The sequence below is a fragment of the Pagrus pagrus genome, assembly GCF_965226575.1.
Source record: "Pagrus pagrus genome assembly, chromosome: 14".
Taxonomy (NCBI): Eukaryota; Metazoa; Chordata; class Actinopteri; order Spariformes; family Sparidae; genus Pagrus; species Pagrus pagrus.
The window spans coordinates 5,314,795-5,337,172 of record NC_140198.1 but is presented as its reverse complement, the minus strand read 5'-3'; the positions used below and the strand labels follow the sequence as shown (position 1 = coordinate 5,337,172).

At 40.5% G+C, this 22,378-nt stretch overlaps 1 long non-coding RNA gene across 1 annotated transcript; it reads right to left on the bottom strand.

The window, feature by feature from the left end:
- Positions 1–401: 401 nt before the first annotated feature.
- Positions 402–18,226, bottom strand: LOC311269310. The gene is made up of 3 exons (XR_014624071.1): positions 18,103–18,226; positions 17,943–18,002; positions 402–589 (listed from the first exon to the last, which is right to left on the bottom strand). It is a non-coding gene; the product is annotated as an uncharacterized lncRNA (long non-coding RNA).
- Positions 18,227–22,378: the final 4,152 nt, after the last annotated feature.

The window sequence follows — 22,378 nt, the reverse complement described above, 5'->3', positions numbered from 1 at the left end:
CTTCAGTGTCATTTGGATGCCCTTAGCAACCTGGCATAACTGCAGGCGGGTGATTGATACCAGGCTTCCTCTTTACGATTATCTTTTTTATGTGAGAAAATAGATTAGATCAGGAACAATATACGGAGAAAAATTCAAATAAGAAAGACATATTGCCGGGATTCAAGTGATTTATTAATCTGAGCGGGTGATTCATGCTAAATATGACCTGTCATTCAGGACTGACTGAGATGGAACGACTGGAAAACTATTTTTTCGTCCTTTATTTACCCTTTTGGCCAATGGCATATCTTTTGAGCACTGGTACAACCTTACTCAAAGGGCATTTTACTACATTAGTTAAGGCTTTTTCCACATATTGCAAGTTTTATTTGTTGTTTCATTTTTACTTTTTAATGGATTTTATTCACACGATTGCTTACATTTGTTAATATTCACATTTCTTAATTGTTTCATAACTCACATGGATTATCTGTTTATTTTAATCTTCTTTACTTATGTCTCATATTTTATCTTTACATTATCCACATGGCTTGTGGCTGCCTCTTCCTCGGTAGCTCACGCTCCGTGCAGCACATTGCGCTTCCACCTGGAATGAAATGTGCTGTATGAGAAATGCTTCTTTTTCTTACAGCTCTAATTGAATTGCAGGGACTGTCTTTTTCTTTAATACCATAAATACACAGGTGAACCATGAACTGTATACACCTCACTGCAAAGTAAATCTTAAATTTTTTCAGGAACAGTAGCTGAAATGCAGTCGTTTCGCTCTTACCATCTCTGAAAATGTATGTAAAAGCTCTCTAAGTGCTTCTGTCAATGATCTATAGGAGTTTTTTTTCCTCGCCTGAATGTTTTAATGCAAAAATAAGCCTGCAGATGACCTGTAACGGCCCCTTTTAGCTGGTAAAAAACACAATGGGTCCACATCACATATCCTTAACATGGACCAAGTTTAAATTTAATACCAAATCACTGAAAATGGACACTTAACGCTTGTTTTTCAGAGGAAATACTCAGGTGCCTGACAAAAAAAAATGCAGTTTTGTGACCTCAAAGTACCCCTGCCTGAGAGTAACAGAAGCATTAAACTCATTATCGTTCTTTATTTTATACACACAAAGTTAGTGTAGAAAAGGAAATAGTCAAAAACAAGAGTTTAGGTGAAGAAACAGCATATGCAAAATGCAAATTGTGTAAAATGCCATGAACTTGCACAGTTTCCATAACTTGTATAAGCGGCTCAGGATAGAAAGGAAAGAAGAGAGAGTGGGTCTTCTGTCGTCCTGATCAGTCATTGGCTGTTTCAGGCCACAGGGCGGGCGTAGAAGCTCCTAAATGCTCAAATGAGGTGTCTGTCAATAGGTCAGAGTTTGGCAGGCACCTCGGGTTAGTCTGTGTTGCAGTGCAATGGCGTTTTGCTTTCAAAGAGTGAAGTTAATCTCATTGGCAAAGTTTTAGGGTTCGGGTTTTGATTTATTGGTAATCAGAAATATCTTGTCTAGCTTCCCTTCACACTTGTCTCTCTGCTCTGCTTCACACACTTGGCTCAGGCACCCGTCCAGATAACTTCAATCCAAAACACATTATCTTTTCTTCAACCTCTTCCAGTGAGCACACACACTCACACAGACACACAGACACACACACACACACACACACACACACTTCCTAACTCATCCAAATGCTTATCTGGCAGAAGCACGACACATCAAAAAGCCACATTTCCTCTTTTATGTTTTTAGAAATTATTAATGTTGCTAAACCCTTTTAAAATCCTAAGAGAATGGCAAATACATATTCGATTTCCCTAGAGGGGCAGCAGAGAAAGTCTGCACAAGCACGTTGCTCTGCAGGAATAGTGCACCACAGTGAAAAATGTATTAACTCAGCATTACGAAAAAAACGCTAAACAAATAAGAGATGTACCCTCCTTTTAATAAATGAGGCTTCAGCAATGAGAAACCTGAGGACAATTGTTTCTTAAGGCAAAGGGAGGACTTCAGGCAGGAGCGGGAATGTGCTGTTGTGTGGTATTTAAAGAAGAAGCTTAATTTATCCATGATCTCTACGAAAAAGCGTTTCTTGATTGTTATTAAAAAGAACACGTTTCTCTTTCCGTGCCCCACTAAAAGACTGCGGAAAAAAGTAGGAATAATCCGCGAACATAGCTGAAGGACATAACCTAAAAACAGAAGCTGTGTCGGTTCAACTGTACAACTTGTATATCTCATCAACCTGGATGTCCTTGAAGGTTAAAGACGGGGGTCTCAGCAGCCTGTGGCGCCATTAAATCACTCTGTGTCAGCGTTAAACTTTGATCATGACAAATAATGGTGTTTTCATGTGAGCCCACGCATCGGACATCAATAAAGCCTAATGGCGTGTCAGCCCTATTAATGGATTACTGCACAGAGCTCATAAAAACACAATATCCCATCAAGTCTAAAGGCCCTAATGATCCCACAGTGTCTAGTAAAGTCACTGTAGGTCCCATCCCCTGATGGATATCAGCCTCTCAGTCCATTTCATCTTACTGCTCTTTAAGAGAACAGAGCATGTAAAGGGAGGGCGAGTCTGATAACCCGCAGCGGTATGCAAGATAGGAGACTCCCAGTGTCGTCTTAAGGGTAGTAAAAAAAAAAAAAAAAGGTGGACTGAATATTAAACTGGTAGTAAAGGTGAAGAAAAATGTGTTGGTTTATGTGATATGAAGGGAAAATGAAGGTTCTCATGCCGCTAAATATTCATAATCATACCTATAGTGGCTTTAGAGAAACAGTTCAACATTTGGGGGAATACGTTTATTCACTGTCTTGCTGAGTTATGTGAGAAGATTAACATCACTTTCATGTCTGTATGATGGAATATAAAGCCATGGCAGCCAGCAGGAGATTTGCTTTAGCACAGATTTAGACTAAACAGAGGGAAACAATTACCCTGGCTCTGTCTGAGGGTAACAACATTTGCCTACCGACACCTCCAAAGCTCACAAATTAACACATTATTTTTAGTTTGTTTCATCTGCACACAAACACATCTACAGATGACAAGCTGCGGTTTAGCAGGCAGGTTCACGCTGGTTCTCCTGGAGAAACAACAACCATTTATTCTGCAGCCAGGATTTAAATATCTGTGCGTTGGTCTTCATGCGTGTGCAGCTTCGTTTGTAAGCATATACTCAATGCAGCGATGCAGACGCGTGTGCATGTGTGTATGTGGGAAGGATAAGTCTGTACAAACCCTCTCAGCCTGTGGAGCTTGATGCTCTTAGAAGTCTGATCTGAAATTAGCTCACTTATTCCTCAGACAGGGATATCTGTGTGGATGCTCAGTCTGAAGCTTGTTTCATATATCTGTGTGGTATCCTGTTTGTCCTCCTGATTGCATCCTGCAGGTCAGATTTTTGTTTTTATCTGGATCTCTGCATTTTCTTTCAGCATTACAGGCTATAGCTTATTGAATAATAGTTGCAATATCCCTTGTGGTAACAGTGGTAACAAAGACAGAACTTTTCCTGTCTTTGTCTGTTTTCCAGCTCTTTTTCCTGCTCATGCGTCTTCCGTTAGTTAATCATTCCTGTGTATTTAAGCCTTTGTTGGTTCATCCGAGTCCCCTGTGTCTCCTGTGTCCCTGCTCCTCCTGTGTCCTCTATCTCCCTACTTTGTTCTCCAGAGCTTCTGGTTTGTCCTCAGTTTTGTTTTTCTCTTAGGTTTTTTCCTTGGACTTTCCTTTGCATGCCTTCTGTTGCTTGCATTTTGGATTTTGGACTTTGGACTTTGGACATCAGCTTATCATCGAAGCTTGCTTATCATCGAAGCTTGCTTTTTGTTCTTTTATTTCTCTGCCTCTGTGCATCTTACGTTAAGTTCATTTTTTTTCTATTAATATCAGCATTAAGACGGTTGAAATAAAAGTCATCCACTGCATCAGATATGCAAGAATCATTATTGGCGAGTGGTCAGCCAGGGAAACCAAAACAGCAATACTCAGTGCTCAGCATGGCTCGGCATTAGCAAACTCACTCCAAGCTGGTGTACTGGGCCGCCAAAACACTCTCTCTGTCGCACTCTGTCTCTCTCTGCCTCCCCTGCTCCAGGTGGCTAACACTTCTCTGTGAGAGAAAGATAAATACCAACGCCACCCCCAAATATTTGCAAGCTTGTGTCCATATCACTGTCTGCCACCTAGAAGAAGTCCAGTTATTACACGTTTGCAATCGTCCGCGCCTCATGACCGGATTCAAAGTGATCCATTGTCTACATTACATCAAAGAAAAGCAGAACAGAACAAATCGTAGGTATTAATATTGTATCTCTGTGAAAGAGGGTTCGCATACTCACCTCTTTTTAACTGATCCACATTTGGTTAAATGTTCGGAGGGCATTGTTCAATGGTCGTATTTTATTTATGACTGAAAAATACATGTGGATTAGGAATCAGTTCCCCGGGCTGCTTCGAAGATGCTCTTTCAATGTAGAAATTAAAACCTTCTCGTTCGATAGGATTTAAACTGTGGCAAGATGAATTTACCCAAGAGAAAGTTATAATATTGGTTACATTAGATCACCTTTCACACCTTGGCAAGAAGGCTGCTGCCAGTGACCGCTATCCGAGACTGTGTTTCAACTTTTTTGGCACACAGGTGGGAAAACACTGGCTATTGGTACAAGATATGGGGACATTTCCAGTCTTGTTTGTGGTGGTGAAACCAGGTATTTTAGACCAAAACAGGATCTTTTTCTAACCCTAACAAAGTGGATTTTGTGACTAAATCCAACCAGTCTATGATCACAGCATTGACCCAACATAAAATTGGAAATTGAGCCTTAAGAAACATTAGGATAAAACATTAAGAAATGTAGGGTTTAAAAATAAACCATGGTTTGCAGAAATGTACGAAGCCAACATTTATTCTGACACAAAACTTTGTTTTAGTGCAACATTTATGTGTGGTGCTAAAAGACTCTGCCAACACCTCGCGTCATAAAAACGACGATACGTTGTGAAGTAAACCAGAGAATTTGCTGTCAGCAAATAAATCGTAGGTATTAATATTGTATCTCTGTGAAAGAGGGTTCGCATACTCACCTCTTTTTAACTGATCCACATTTGGTTAAATGTTCGGAGGGCATTGTTCAATGGTCGTATTTTATTTATGACTGAAAAATACATGTGGATTAGGAATCAGTTCCCCGGGCTGCTTCGAAGATGCTCTTTCAATGTAGAAATTAAAACCTTCTCGTTCGATAGGATTTAAACTGTGGCAAGATGAATTTACCCAAGAGAAAGTTATAATATTGGTTACATTAGATCACCTTTCACACCTTGGCAAGAAGGCTGCTGCCAGTGACCGCTATCCGAGACTGTGTTTCAACTTTTTTGGCACACAGGTGGGAAAACACTGGCTATTGGTACAAGATATGGGGACATTTCCAGTCTTGTTTGTGGTGGTGAAACCAGGTATTTTAGACCAAAACAGGATCTTTTTCTAACCCTAACAAAGTGGATTTTGTGACTAAATCCAACCAGTCTATGATCACAGCATTGACCCAACATAAAATTGGAAATTGAGCCTTAAGAAACATTAGGATAAAACATTAAGAAATGTAGGGTTTAAAAATAAACCATGGTTTGCAGAAATGTACGAAGCCAACATTTATTCTGACACAAAACTTTGTTTTAGTGCAACATTTATGTGTGGTGCTAAAAGACTCTGCCAACACCTCGCGTCATAAAAACGACGATACGTTGTGAAGTAAACCAGAGAATTTGCTGTCAGCAAATAAATCGTAGGTAATAAGTCTCATTTTCTGTAGTACACAGCTCCTGATGTTGGCATGTTTCCCGTTTGGTGAGTAAATCTTGTAAGGTTATTAAATCTATACTCGAATGGTCACGAGGTTGTTTAGATGGGAAAGATTAGATTTTTTTTTCTTATTTTCCATTGTTTAAATACAAAGCTACATCTGTAATTACTTTTATGTTCTTTCACACCAGCACTTTTAACGATGATATGCCTGCATTTTAATAATAATAATTGTGATAATAATGATAATATCCCATTCATTTCTACATACAAATCCTGTAAAAATTCCATTAAAAACTCAAATAACAAATTATTATCAGCAAACTCAACCATATATTTGCACAACTAGTCCCCGAGTAGCCTATCTCTGGTCATTTTCAAGTTGTTTCACTGCAGAATACTGCAGTTACTTGCTATAGATGTGAGAAATATGACAGTCGTTTAAATGTTATTTTGTTGTCGCTAATCATTCTGAACATACAACAGATCACAACAGACCTCTGACTAATGGGTTTGTGGACCCCTTTCATGGTCAGCATGGTACTTTAAGCTACAGTCATGCTATGCTAAAGCCTGAGGAAGATGATAGTACGGCTGTAGACTACTCGTCTGGTTGGTCTGGACGGTGAATGTCATGCATTTATGCCAATAACTTGTCTGCTTTCTCTCATTTATTTTCTTTTTCCTCATTGTTCTGTTTGTGTTGAGCAGGGGCTGCTGGGCAAAGGACCTGCTGAAGGACCTTTAATAAAATTATAGATAACAGCTTTTTTCCCCACCGCCTGTCTCGATATAAATGTTTTGTTTAATTGGCATTCACAGCTTCAGTCACCAGAGGCCAAATCCTTGTATGACTCCCATGATTACAGACTTATCTGATCATTATTAATTTAGCCAGAAACACATCGCTGCCCCTCCCCCCTCCTGTCCCCTCCGGTCTCACTGCTACCGTTGCTGCAGTTATCCAGTTGTTGCGCCGCACGTAGAAATCCCGACCAGGGATTTGACGTGATGCTGGTAAACGTTAGCCTAAATGACGATTAGCGTTGCCCTGATGGTTTCTGTGTAGTCTTCAGACGCCGGGGCCTCTAGCCAGACTGGTAAACATGTGTTACGACAACTTCCCCTCGTGCTTGTTTTTTCAGGGCGCCGCAGAAGAGGCCGTTTCATTCAGCCACCAGTGTCAGCTAATTAATTCTGGCCCCCTGTTGTTCAACACGTTCAGGCTCTCCCCATCAGGGCCCCCTGCTGCGCTGCACTCCGAGTCTTCCCCCGACTCGTTCTCATTAGAGACGCCGGTTACGCTCCCCGTCTTGTGTATCTCCCCGACTCTCTCGCTCTTTCTCCCAGTCTTTCCGTATCTCCCTCTGTTTGTTTCTCTCTCGGCTTTCTTGGAGTGTCTCTCCAAACACTCTGTTAAATAAAGATTCCACTCCAGGCAGAACAAACCCAAAATTCAATCAGAGGTGTATACACAAGCCTGACTAATGCCTGCACCGCCACACACTCGCACAGAATATGTTTACAAAAACCCACGTAGGTACACATACACACAAACACGTGCAGGACCTCATCAACACGCACACAGATGCACACACACATATGAAGAAGTTGGTATGCGGCATGAATGATCCTTGTTGCGTTTCACAAGGCATATTCCCCACTGTGGGTTTATTAAGGACAGAGCATGTTTACTGTTGTTTTTGCTAAATAATCCAGCGATACTTTATGTTTTAACATAAATAACGCTCGGCATGCTAATTAAAAAGCCTAATTTGCATTTTTGTTGCTAAGCTGAAATGCTGCTAATCATTTTCCTTCTCAACACTCATTATTCAAAAAAAAATAACCTTAATTTATTAATGAAGATGGCAAATAACCAAGCAATGCATACGCTGTATTTGTAGAATTGTTGGTGATGTAAGCGCTCTTTGTTATACAGAATGGAAAGCATTATAATCAGACTGTTGCTGCCTATGGCTGAGTGCCTGGAGTCCTGTCTGTTTTGCTACAGGCATCATGTTTTTTTTACTGCCACAGCTGAAAGACTCTAGACCACTATCAGCTCAATAAATAAAGGTTTTTCAACATTTTTTTCCTTTCTTTCCAAGTGTTCTGTACAGGCTACGCCGCTGGAGTCAGTATGTGGTTAGGCCGGCTGAGCTTGGAGCAGGTGGAAACAGCTATGTATGAAGAACTGGATATTTTGTAACCAATAGATAAAAAGAAATGTACAAACTACAATTCGTGATTTTCGGATGAGATATGTGGAAGAACCATTTCTTGTCGATCAACAGCTGGGTGCAGTGACTCAATGTGCAACACCAGTAAGTTATCTTGTTATCACATTGAGGTTGCCAGGTTTGGCACTATTGTGTCCAGAGACCCTTTACTTCCCCTGAAACCATGTGGTCGTTTTCACAGCTCTTCTCATGCGCAAATCATAAGAATATACATAGTTTGAATTAATGAGCTTTAAAAGGCGTTGATTTACTTTTTATCTTTAGACATAGTCAAGCTAGCTATTTCTACCTGCTTCCAGTGTTTATGCTAAGCTAGGCTAATTGTAGACCGTACAGATTCAAGATTGATATTAAACATCCTGATCTTGAGAAAGGAAATAAGTTAAAAACACAGAAGTCCCAAAATATTAGGACTTTACAGTTCAGCTCAGTAATTTTTTTTCTGGTCATCACTAAGATTTTTCATTATGTATAATGTTATGATAACATTTTATTTAAGTGGCATCATTTAGTCCACATGTACGAGAGAATATAAACAGGCCGATGACTTATTCAGATCCACAGCAGCTCCCGTAGGATGCATCAGCATCTGCCACCACGTCTTTGAACTCACAAGCACTAGCTTCTCCGTGGAGATGTTTTAGAGAACAGAAAAGCTTCGGGGACAAAAAGAAAAAGAATACATATATTCTGAGGCTTTAAATGGTTTGTTTACATTTATGGTGCTTTTCTGCATCTGAAAACAAACATTAGGGAATGGAAGAATGTAAGAATATTAATACATCCCCGGCCTCTTTCTTTATTGCCAACATATATTTATGTATTTCCATTAAAATCAGAAAACCCTCACCATCTGGGGTGTGAATACATCTTTTCTTGGAAAAATACTGTTGAAAATATTGTTAATAAAGTGATGTTATACAGTATGTGGCCATTAAACATGTAAACTGGTATGGTATTTCAATTTCTCCTGATTGAATGATTCACTGAACATTCAGATGCAGTCCGGAACAAAAGACGAAGCTTTTGATGCGAAGGCTACATGTCAGTGTCGGTCTGTTTGTTTCCAAGGTGATGGTAAATGTAAGAAAGGAGTAAGAGGTGGTAAAAGGAAGCAAAATGTAAGCCGACAGCCACCATTTTACCCACAAATATTTGCATTTTTTTATGTGGGAGGCTCACTCACACTGTTGTGAGCAGTATAGACGACCTCTGACATTAGAAATCCTCGACATTGGCATCGGACAGGCTGAATGTTCATCTAAACATCTAAACTGGCTTGGAAAGTTGACGTCTTGATGAACCATATGCGTGACCCTCTGGAACAGACAATATTGATTTCTTTTAACATGAAGGAATCAGTTAATGTGATTGTACTTTTTTGTTTTTGCTGCAAGTAAGTTACAGCCTAACTGTAGGGAATATTTCATCACAAAGATGATGCAATGCTTCATCCTCACACAGCTTTTTTCCAATAATTTAGCTGTTTTAGAGAAAGCCAAACCCTTTGAAAATGGCCAACCATGAGAGCTTTAACCTTGAAGGCAACACCATGACTGAAACAGTGCCCTGTATTTATTACGTCTTTTTAATATTTCACATTTCGTTTCGGTGTGTAATATTACTGTTGGCTGCTTGCAGCATCAGGAGAGCAGCTGGGAGATCGTTAGACTGGAGAGATGATCTTTTATGCATTATTTGCTTTTCAGAATCCTGCGTGAAGTCAGTAATATAAACTTATATTCAAGTAAAACATTATCATTATCTATTAAATAAATCACTGCATGTTTTTTACATGAAGCAGAATTCTGACAGTACTCACTGTGTTTCAAGCTTTTCTTTGCACTAGTCAACGTCTGGCTCCAGGTTAGTGACCAGCCAAATATTAGGAGGAACATTTTAGTTTGTGGCCATTTCTGCATTGTGCATTGTTGATTTCATATCCATTTTGTGAATTCAAATATCGACGGTGAATTTTCCCCAGACGTACAAAGTTAAATACATGTATTTAAGGATCCAAAATACATTTTTTACTGCCTCAAACCACAAAGTTAGCGTACAAATCTGTTAAGCGTTTCTCGATCAATGCCATTGAATGATTACCTCTGGCATTCACACCTCACTGCCCAAACTGTGCTTGGAGCAAAATCTTTTCAAAATTCTTATCATTTCGTTATCACTTATTGCATAAAAACTACAGCAGATCTTAAAGAAAAATTCAAAAAACGCTAATACATTTCCTGTGGTGTTTAGCTATATGCCTGCAATTAGCCCTTAGCGGATAAAAGACGCACACCTGAGGCTCAAGCAAAAGGTTATCAGTTAGAGTAGAAGTATTTCAGATGCATGGCAGAGAACAGCTCCTTCAAAATAAAAGTGATCAGGGTTTTTCTCGAGTTAAAAATAACCTTGTACCTTAGCTACAGATAACATTTGGGTTGCATCACAATAAAATTAACTGCCTGACACTACTTGATCATCCACCCACCCATATGCCCATTATTCTCTGTACTAACAACATCTGGATCTCTGTTGTGATGGCAACGAGTACATCAGACTTCCCCCCCCATGCCACTCAGAGGCCACCTGGGAGATGTAGCCCCCCCACGAGCTCTCCTTCCAGTTGGTCATGCTTGAGTAGCCGACTTAGTTGGTGCCCTTTACGAGGCTCTCCATCCACCTGAACTCACTCCGCTCTATGCAAAGTTCCATTGCACCCTGCTGAGAAACCTCATTCCAGCTTCTCGTATCCCCAAAGACATACCTTCAGTCACGACCAGGAGCTCGCGGCCTCATTGCTGATGAGGATGAGACAGACTATGATTGACCTGCTCTGCGTGAGCTTTGTGTGTGTGTGTCCTCATGAAGGTGAAGCTGCAGGCACTGCGATGTTTGGTTTGATTAGCTGTGCTTTTGTTCAAAGAGATTGCTTCAGGTATACACCACCTGTAATTCACACACACACATTCTTCTGTCTCTGTGTGATATGAGAGCCATAGGCGTCTCCGCCATAATTCATGTGAATAAATGGAAAGTTTAATCGGAGCGATATTTGATTTAGTGTAGATGGAGGCTTCTGCGGCACAGATAAAGCCGTCTGCAGGCATGCTTTCGCTCTCATCATTCATCATTACATGGCTTTTTATGACGGGACATATTCCAGGGGACAAAACAAGATGTGCATTTAGAGATAAGGGCGGTGTGTGTATGCTGTTATCTCGTCAAAAGAAAAATATCCTGATATTGATCTGGAGGAAATTATACTTCTGCAGCCGCCAAATTCTTTTAAAGCGGTCAGACCTCTCACAGCAGACAGACTGTTATACATGATTAGCATAAGAAGTCCCTCTGTGATGAACAAAGAGGCTGATTTGGTTTCTTGTTCAAAATCAGATTTTGCAGGTTTGTGAAAATATTTTGCTTTTCAGGATTACGAGCCAAAGGTGGCGTCACGGTTTGTAAATGCGAGGACATGAACGCAGACACAGTGAGGCATTGGAAACAAAAAGCAAGCTTTTCAAACAGACAACTGACAAAGAGCATGTGTCCACAGGATCAGTCATTTTCAGACTTCACATTCACCGTCTATGTACATTTGAAAGCTGTGCAATACATTCTGGCGATAGAGCGCTGCGTTACGAGAGACAGGGTGTCGCACTGCTAAACGTTGTCGAGCTAGACAGATCCAGCAACTGCATGGCTTATTTCTCGTGTAAAATGTCTTCAGAAACACATCTTGCTGAGCTGTTTTTGTAATATTAAAAGAATGTTTACAAATGAGCCGGCGTGACGGGTGCCACGAGTGGCATTAAGCCAATCGGGTGCAGCCAGCGGGTGTTTTGCATGGTTGCCGGACGGTGTGGCCCCTGTGGACCATTAGGAATAAACACAGGGACTAATTAACAAATAAAACACAGGTGAATAGGATTAAGGCGGGAAACGGACGATGACAGGAAGTGGAAAGTAAAACATGACACATGAGGATATATCCATCAAATATACTCTCTACTGAAACATGAAACATCTAAACTGAAAACCAAAATCATGACAGGTAGTTTATGAACAAAGGTCCCGAGCAATTGTTCACAAATTATGAATCATAAAAACAAAATGAGATGGCAGCCACATTCACTGATGATTCATTATTATGATACTATCAGTGATGCTAATTATTAGTCTTCTTTTATATCTGATAAATGCTGCTAAAAGGCTTTCAACCCAATGTGACTCACCCTTGTAGCAGTGTTTGTAGTTGTAATAAAGCTCATGACTCACTTCTTGTGTTGTGTTGTAATGTACCGATGCAGCATATGCTTTCAGATGCATGCGCACCATATAAGGCTTCACATTAACCAAGCAGCAGAGAGCCTCCGTAAGCCTTTCCTGCCTTCTCGGGAAGAAAGCAACTGTGCGGCCTTATGTGCACCATGAATCATTGAGGTGGTATGCATTTTCTACTTTTGTTTCCTTCGCATAGCAGTTGGTGCTAAAAGATGTAAACACACATTCACACGGTTACATCTATAAGCCAACAAGGGCAAAATGCTTCCTCACGATATTGGCACTTAGCAAGATGTTTAATCACAGCCGCACACTGAAACGTCACCATGGAGATCTCTGATAGTCAACTCTTCATCCTTAACGTCCAGCACAGCTACTACAGAGGACGCAGTGTTAATGTCTTCTGTTTTTTTCCCCTGGCATTCAGGGATTTGAACAACATAGGGGGAGCTTACGTTCTGCAATTAACAACGTTCCCACCAGAATTGTATTCCTGGCAGCAAAGAGGAGAAACAGCAGAGACTTTTACGTTGGGCAAAGAACACTTTCATTTTTCAGGTCTGTAATCTCCTAATAATTTCATCTGAGGTTTCCTGGAAAGAACAATGACATATATTGAAAAGATAAGATGAGAAGAGTTCTGCGACAGTTATAGTTTAGTTTTCTGTCGTTGTTGTTCTATCTCATAAAACATGCAAAATAATGATAAAAATGTATAGACTTTCTTTGTGTGGGACCTCAGCATATTTCAGAAATCCTGACTTTGGCCCTGATCCAGCTTCTACTGCATTTTTTTGTTGACAAGTCATGCATGGGGAATATATCCATTTAGGTCCAGCATTTCTTGGCCGAGAAACGTGTATACAGGGAAACCAGTGCTGAAAGTAGTAATAAAACACTTCTTCAGTCAACCGAAGAGAGTAAAGTACATTTTTGAACTGTTATGATTTATTATATGTATATATTGTAATGGGACAAAACACCACTTGCCAAGCTCCAACAGGGGAGGACACACTGTGACTTCAACTATTGAGGAAATCACCTGTCAAATCACAGACGCCGACCAATAAATGATAGGATCAAGCCTACCTTGTGTTTTACTGAATTAGGCCTTCTATATTGCTACAAACCTTATACTACCTTTTCCTAATGGAGTTTTTTTGTATTTCCTTGAAAACTGCCAAGTGCAGGCTTGTTAAAGGGAAGCTCCACCAGTTTTACACAAGGACGTTCACAGGTCTTGGGTAGTCCTACTGCATACAGTATATGAAAAATGTAGTATAAAGTCTTTAGTTGCTTCAGAGAAAGCTGCATGTAATCTGATAAATCACCTCCAGTGAGGTCACGCAGTGGCTAGTTGCATTGTGGGTAATATAGGAAGGAGTCCACTAGTCTAGCATTGCACACGCTTAACACTGTTGGACTCATTCTGGACAGTTAAAAACAAATGCTCAAAAATCGACATGGCAGAACCAGAGGTATCAACATTCCTCCTTTTCAAACCCTGGTGCCAACATTACCCACAATGCAACTAGACACTGTGTGACATCACTGGAGACAATTTGTCGTCAATTCATCTAACTAACTGCCTGTGTTGTGGACCTCACCATCAGCTGAACATCCACAACATCAGCAAAGACACCTGTGTTTGATACCACGATCTTCACATACACATCACATTGTATATAGTCACATCTTAGGTTAGCTAATATTAGCAAAATGCTAGCTAACGTATAGAAAATCAGCACCATGGTCTGTAGTCAGGAATAAATCCTTTATTAAAAGCAGTGCAAGAACAATGCTGACTAATAATCTTGTCATCCTCGGCTCAAAGACTGCGTGGCTTCTCTTATTTCATTCCTACTGGGAATAATTTTGCCTCAATGTGGTTGTTTTTCTGTGTTTATAAAACTCAACATCAGGAATACATGCTTCCATTGTGTAGCATAGTCTTTGCTGTGCAGCTTCTTGAAGCTATATTGTCTGACTCCCAGAAAATCTAATAAACACGGCTAAACCGGGCAGGCGTCGCCACGTTCCTTATTGCCGAGCTTGTCCGATCTAGCAACATTAGTTCAGGGGAGCAGGACTTAGGATGGGTCAGGCATCTACAAAATCTGAACATTGGCTTTCAGTGTTAACAAAATCAGAAACTGAGGGCTCCTATTGTAGAAGCAGCAGAGGTACACATCTCTCCCATGACAGGAGCCTCAACAGAACAGAAAGAAATGCATTCATCTCATTATTTTTCTACCTCTCTGTTTCTTGCTTTTCCCATGTTTTTCCTATTGATCTGTGAATCTACAGTACATGCAACCGCGAATGCAAGTTCTCTTGGGGATGCTGAACATCACCTGACACAGATCAGCAAATCATGATGCAAATTGCGAGGCAGTTCAAGAGCAGGCAGCTACCAATATTTCACAGAGTAACAAAATAAATCCTACAACCTGCTGAGCATCACAGATTGATGATATAATATTGAACCGCAGGGAGGAATTTTGCCCTCACAAGCCCACACTCGTATTTTAGAAACTTTGCCCTAAAGTACCAGAATCTTAAAGTATAGCACGGGTGCATAATGCATGACAAGGGCACACACACACATACACACTACACATTCATTTTCATCTTCGCTTTGGTTGAGGGCAAAGTCACATAGGGGGAAGACGCTGGGAGTATAGAACATGACAGACAATGTGTGAGAAAGCGTCTAAAAGCCTCAGAGCGTGTGAAGGGAAGGCGAATAGTGCCACACATACAGTAAGTGCATTATGGTCGGGGATGACATGAATCTCTAGCTCCACTCATTCTTTCCATCAGTGTGTTTGCTGCTAAGATAAAACACAAACACAGTAACAGATACAGACAGGCTAAAAGAAAAATCACGCACATGAAAGCACATTAGGACACACAACGGGGCAGACAGTTTTGATCAGACTGCACACACACACACACACACACACACCGACACACACTCTTGAAGTGCTAACTGACTCAGACAGTCTGCGTAACAGCCTGCCTGCTTCCAGCCAGAGCTCATCTCGCCCGAGCTGCTCGCTCACCTCTAAATGAGGGCTGTCAAGCGGAGCCATAGTGACGCCTGCCACCTCTAATTGGCAGTGCATTAACAATCAAATCAGGCTAATTAGCCAGAGCATGGCGATGAGGAATAATATTCTCACTGTGTGCGATCGTGGCACATGGCTACTCTGCCACCGACGTCCTATTTGCATATTCCAATTTCCCCCGAACAATAGAAGCAAATTAGACGACTAGAGGAGGAAGAGAAGAGATCTGACAGGGAGAGAGTGAGAGAGCAGTTGAGAGAAAGCGAGCTCGGCTAAAATCGACCGAGATTGGAGGTTTTTCCCGCCTTCAATTTACTCAATTCCACAATTTAGAGCCACGACACTTTTTCTGATAAAAAAAAAAAAACAGCATGAAAACAATATATTGAAATCAATCTTGCAGTCGAAATTACATATTAGACCCCACCACAGGCATACTTTAACAAGATGCAAAGGAAATAAGGCTTAAGATGTTATATCTACCTATACCTTCCATGGTGAACCTTTCAAGAACTGAATATAATGCTCTTTAGGTGAAGAGCATGAGCACGTGAGCAAACACTAAGCAATTTTATAGTGAAAGCAAAAATAAGGCTGGTAAGTAAGAACACATGCTATCCCCACAAACTGAAAAATATATATCTTGGATTAAGTTACCTAGCATCATTAAGTGCACACAAGGAACTTCAGGTTCAGCAAACAGGCTCAAACTTTCTCTTGCTCTTACTTCTGGAGCTCTGTGCTGGCTTCCTGCATAGTTAAAAGGTCAAATTTGTACGCTTTGGGATTGTAGGTCGGGTCGGCTGCCGTGCTCAAAAAGTCAGTGTTAACGAGAATCACTGTCAGTGTACCAGCCAAGTTGCTGTTCCTGAGCCATGGCGTTGAATGATGCATTTATTAACCTCTGACCTTTTTGGATATCAGATGACATAACAGTCACGGTGAACTTGACCTTTGACATTTCGCCACCCAGTTCATCCTTGAGTCATAATGGACATTTGCACCAAATTTGAAGAAATTCCCTAGATGCGTTCTCATGATACAACCCCAAAACATAAAGCCTTCAGCTACAGCTGTTGCCTCTGAAGGAATAAAAATCAACTTTTATACAAATTGGACCTATAAGTAACAAGTGACTTTAAATTTTTTTGTTGGTTCTGGCCACCACTGTGGACAAAAAGCGATACAAGCACCATCGCCTTGCGTTTACAGATCTGGATAGCACATATAATTGGTTTGGAAGCAACTGAGAAAGAAACAGTCATACATAATGTAACAATAAGAATTATAACGTGTAAATCATCAACTCAAAAATTAGAAACACCTCTGAGTAAAGCACGATATAAATCAAGCACGTCTCTATAACAGTTTCAACAAAACCCATCATGAAGGCAGGTGTTGATGCAGTGGTTTTAGCACTAAGTGTACCTAATTAACTGGTAGCCGAGTGTATATCCATGCATAGACTTCATAATTTAGCTGGCTCTATCAGTTTGACTTGAACATCACCTGAATACTAATGTTTGGCCAAAACCTCACAATTTAGTGAGTTCCAAGATTTAAGCCAATAGCTAAATTTATTCCAAGTATATCCTGATAATAAAAAATAGGCCAACGAATGCAGAACTACCAAACAAATACACTAAAAAAAGAGACCAATTCTAACACAATGCTGCTCAGGTACATGACCCAGAGCTCTTCATTAAGTCCAGCCAGAGTTTAAAAAAAAAAAAAAAAAGCATTTCAAATTGCTGTTGAGCAAAACCTGACAAAATGTGCAAGTTAGGACAAGAACAGCCGCTGTGATTATGTAAAATACTGTCATTTCTCATTACCTTTGTGAAAAATGAAAAAAAACGGCCACACTATAAAGAGATTGAGGTCTTTTTTTTTCCCCCTTTCAGTTCTGAATCCATTCCACCCGCACACAGAACAGCAGCCAGTTTGGAGCGCCTTGCATAACCTATCCTAAATCAATCTCTTCCTAAATGAAAGAAACATCGATTGGCCACACTAGATAAAAAGTCCATCCTTAAACAGGCTCAGGGGAGCTGTGGCATCGGGTTTGGAGCGGCGTAGCAGCCCCGAAGACGGTCGAGCAGAGAGCAGAATGAGTAATGAACAGAAGAAATACATTAAAATGAGTAACAGGATACACTACGGTCTCTGCGAGTGAGAGTGTGTGTAATGCAGAGGCATTCACAGAATTTTAAATGCGAGTTCCCATACGCTTATGTGTGTTTTTATGCGTGTGTATTTGTGTCCTCCTGTACTTCTATCTGTATGAGGACCAATAAGACCTTTAGATTTTGGGAGTGTGGATATTTTTGGCCCGTTATTGCTCGGTCTGTTTAAAGGCTGCTCCAACTTTAACTTTCATTAAGATTAATAACTGTCACATGGGGTACTGAGAGGGGCATCAGTATTAAATTTAGACTGTTTCATAATGACTTTAAAGTTCCTCGGAGTACATTTAACAGCTGTTTCAAGGCCAAAAGGTCCATTCACCCAAATTACAACAAAGAATGTCTCACTTGCCATTAGTAGTACATCGAGATTAGATGGTTTCCCCTCCATTTGTTTTTATGAGCAAATAGGCTGAGGAGGAAAAGCCAAAAATATAATTTTAAATTGGGAAGTTGGTGCATCGATAAAAGCAACATGTGGAAACAGACTTAGCAAATGAATCCTGACGTACATGAAGCATGTGACTTAAAAGTCCAATAAAGCCTCTGTGACCGTTGAAAACATCAGATTTGAGCAGAGTAGAGGTCTCGGTAGCAGATGAAAGTGTCGCGCACTCTGGTTTTAAAGCCATTTTTCTTTTTTAATCCACTTCTTCTTCTTCTTCTTCTTCTTCTTCTCCTACAAACATACAGAGATTCAGGCACTGATATGTGATATGGGCCACACCCTTGTAACACATGTGATAGTGATCAGACAATCATCCTCCCCACTGGGCTGGGAACGAACAATCAAGAGGTATTGAGTTTCATACCGCATGGAAAAATTCAAATAATACAATATCACTGGTTAAACACCTTCCAAAATCCATTCATTTTGAGTAGATTCTAATAGATAAAAGGAAGTAAGTTAAACATCTTCTTGAGAGGAATATCATAAACACCTTGAACCAAACATCCAATTAACAAAAGACACATTGCTGTAGAATAGACCCATGAAGACCTCTAGTGCAGAGTGATAAGGAGACTTTAATGTTCCTAAAATGAATACATTAAATGTTGTGTTTATGAAAAGAAAAAAAGAGGCCCAAAAAGCAGGACACCCAGGCAGACAGGTTAACTAACAACCAAAAGGCTGACAACTGAAGGCGGGGGGGAACAAAACCAGGGTAAAGTAAATCCAAGGAAAAACTAACAAGAAATACAAAAAGTCAGAACAAACCAGAAAGCCACAGTTAACACACATGCGCAGACCAATCGGCAAGGACACTGACTTAATTAAATACACTGGGGCTAATTAACAAATGAAACGCAGGTGAACAGAAAAAAAAAAAAACAGACAGGAAGCAGAAGACATGACACGAGGACAACACCTACAAAATAAAACAGGAAACAGTTAAACTGAAACCCCCAAAACCATGACATTACATAAACATATATTCCATATAGAGCTAGATGAAGTTACAGGTTGGCACCGAAAGGGAACAGTGTGTCCCAAACTGTCATACTATCCATTAAGGTTAAGATTTGGGGTTGGAGACGAGGGAATGTCTGAGGGCACGTCAGCGAGGGTCCTCACGAATACAGAAATCCAAATATATGTGTGTGCCTGTGTGTGTGTGTGATGCAGAGATGCGTGCATCTTTACGGGGACATTTACAGTGATGTAAATGCTGATGCGGCTTAACACCCCCCCACACACATTTATCCTGTGCCAGCACACATTAGTTATACTAGGTGACTCACACACACACACACACACACACACACACACACACATTCGGTAAAACATTTAAGATGAGACAGACAAATGGACACACACACTGCACCAGATCCAACACTTACTGTACACAGTCCCACACAGACACACACACTCACACTGAAACACATCCACTTTTGCTAATGTACAATATATTGCACACACACAACACAAACACACACACACACAAACACACACACACACAACACAAACACATTACTTACCAGGCTTCCTCGCAGTGGCCAAGATGGATGTGATGTTTGCACTGATGTTATGCGGGACATTTTCTGCCCTCCATTTTATTCGTGTTTGGCCTGTAAACTGTGAGAGGCTGCGCTTTCAAATGAGTAATTAGAGAGCCGTAATGCAGTGCTTTGTTTTATTTGTTTACCCCTAAAGAGTCTAATAAAGAAGTGAAAGATGAAGGGGACAGGCTGGAAGAGAGCGAGGGCGGATAGAGATAGATAGATAGATAGATAGATAGATAGATAGATAGATAGATAGATTTGAGCTCATGTCACACTCACTTTTTACCCGCAGCATTGATTGTTTGTGTCTCAGGCTCTCCTAACATCCCGTGCCTGGAATGACAGATTAGATTTCCTCTAATATCTTAAAGAGAAACAGTCCTGGCATACGAAGGCTCCTCAAGTCATTATGGCTGACATGTGGCGCATCACAAACAGTTTCCTATTTACACATCAAGCAGAAATACAACAAATTCAGCATTCATAGAGCTGACAAATGTAACTTCAGTTTTCATCCTGCTTTGTTTTGATTCAGCAGTTTTTTGGCTGTTGCGTGCCCACATCTCTTCACCAGAGACTTGTTGTTTCTTTCATGGTGCACTGATTTCTGTAAAAAAAACGTAACGGTCAAAAAGGCCACTGTGACCCGAGCAGGATTGAAGGGGTTATGATAACATTTACAGTAGGTGTCAAAAAAGATTGGTGTGACCTAACAGGCATTAAAGCACCTACAATAATATAGTTAATGATTGGATCTCATCACTACATGTGTGAAAGGAGTTGTAACAAAACCACAAAGAATAATCACCTGATTCTGCCTTTCCTATCAGCTCTTGGAGCTTTTATAGCATTCGTCAGCTCACTGTTTTGTTGTGCCGGCTCACAACTCTACAGTTTTGGTTCAATGTCAATGTCATTTTTGGCCAAAGCAGGCAGCGGTTTGAAGCTAAAATGCTCTAAAAGCCAGCTGTCATAACTTCCACACCACCAAACAGTGGACAAACAAAGTAAGACACTAGCTGGTGAACATAGTGGAGCACTTAGCAGCTAAAGAGACAGATGTTTGACAGAGGAGTCAAACAGAGAATGGACATTATTCAGGTGGACAAAAACATGACTCCAAATGAATACTAATTTTGCTCCGTAATGGACGTATAGGGAATTATCTGCTAACAACAGAGGATAAAAGCTAGCTATATTTACATTAACTTGTTAATAGTGACGTGTATCATTTCAGTCTATATGGACCTGCCATATGATGACTCAGGATGGTTAGCTGACTCTGCTGATGTCTTAACCAACGTAGTGATTGGTCTACGCGAGGGATAAAAAGCTCTGTAAACCAAGTTTTATTTGCAAATTAGTCTGGCGAATGGTAAGCTAAAATTAAATTGCAACGCAGTGTTTTTTCTTTTATTGGAGCGAGTACAGAGAAGTTTGAGTGGAGCGGCCTTGACTGGAACGAACAGCTCTCTCACCACTCCGCTGTGTTCCCATGCTCTGCTGCACAAAGATCTGAGCTTCTGTTTTGTGTTTATGGAGGAGATATTAGCTCCATAAACCAACTTCACCGTTTGTGGCTTCTACTCTTTTCATTCGCGGCCCCCAGGTGGCCAAAAAGTCAGTTATTACAGGTCAGAGATGGGGGGGTGGATGGCCCTTTCAACAGTTTCGCTGGCTACTAACCAATCAACACTGTCATTTTTATTGTGTAGCCCGTTCTTTAGCTGGCATTGCAACAATTGTTGAGTTTTCACATGCTTTTATTATAACAGACAATAAAAAACATTGCTTCAATGTAATGCAGTGAACATGTACTGTAAAACATTCTTCATGACATATTCTCCCAGTTCAAAGTCTGAAATAAAACAGATTACTTATCGTCTCTTTAATTAACACGCTCACATGTTTGACAGTAGGTGTTATAGCAGCAATCTTCTTGAAACTAATCTTCAATTTACATCATAATGTACCGCTGCAAGATATATACTCTAAATCTCTTACAAAAAAGATTAGTATAATTATAAATGCCGCTGCTGACCTTAACTGCACTGATGTCAAAATACGACAAGTCTGTCTACTGAGGCAGCTCTAACTTGACATGCATTACACACACACATATACACACTAACACACACCACAGTCTGGCTACATTCCTGTATCTGCGACTCCAGTCAATGACCTCCCTTTATATATCCCCCCCACTTGTCTCATATAGAGTATTCAGAGTTGACAAAGCAGTGTATAAGTGAATAGACTATCATTTGGCTGACTGTCAGCATAAGCCAAGCTTCATTGTGAATACTGCTCTCCAAACATAGGCCTCCCAGCATCAGCTGAAAGCAGAGAAGACCGTAATTGTTTGTGTCATGTTATGCAATCAGCGTGCCATTCTCAGAAATGATGGCATAAATTAAGCTGTCAAAACAGTTTCATGACTGTCCAATCAAGGCAGCCGTGTCTGCTTTGACATGAATTACAATAGAGACTGAATTATGAAGATATAGAGAGGAATAAAATGCAGTGGATCTGTGGAAGACAGTGCCAATAAACAGTTTAACTGACATAATCATCTAACCTCAGGGTCAACTCTTTCCTCAGACATAAGGTAATTGTCCACACGTAGAAACATTAACCCATTAACTTGATTCTTGTCCATCCATTCTGCCGTTCAGTGGATTAAAACCCAACAGCTTGTTGCTGGAAAAGGAGCTAGCCTCTCTTTTTTCCCACAAACAGCAAAGATGCAGGTTAATGCAGGTTATCTTATTTTAACCCAAACTG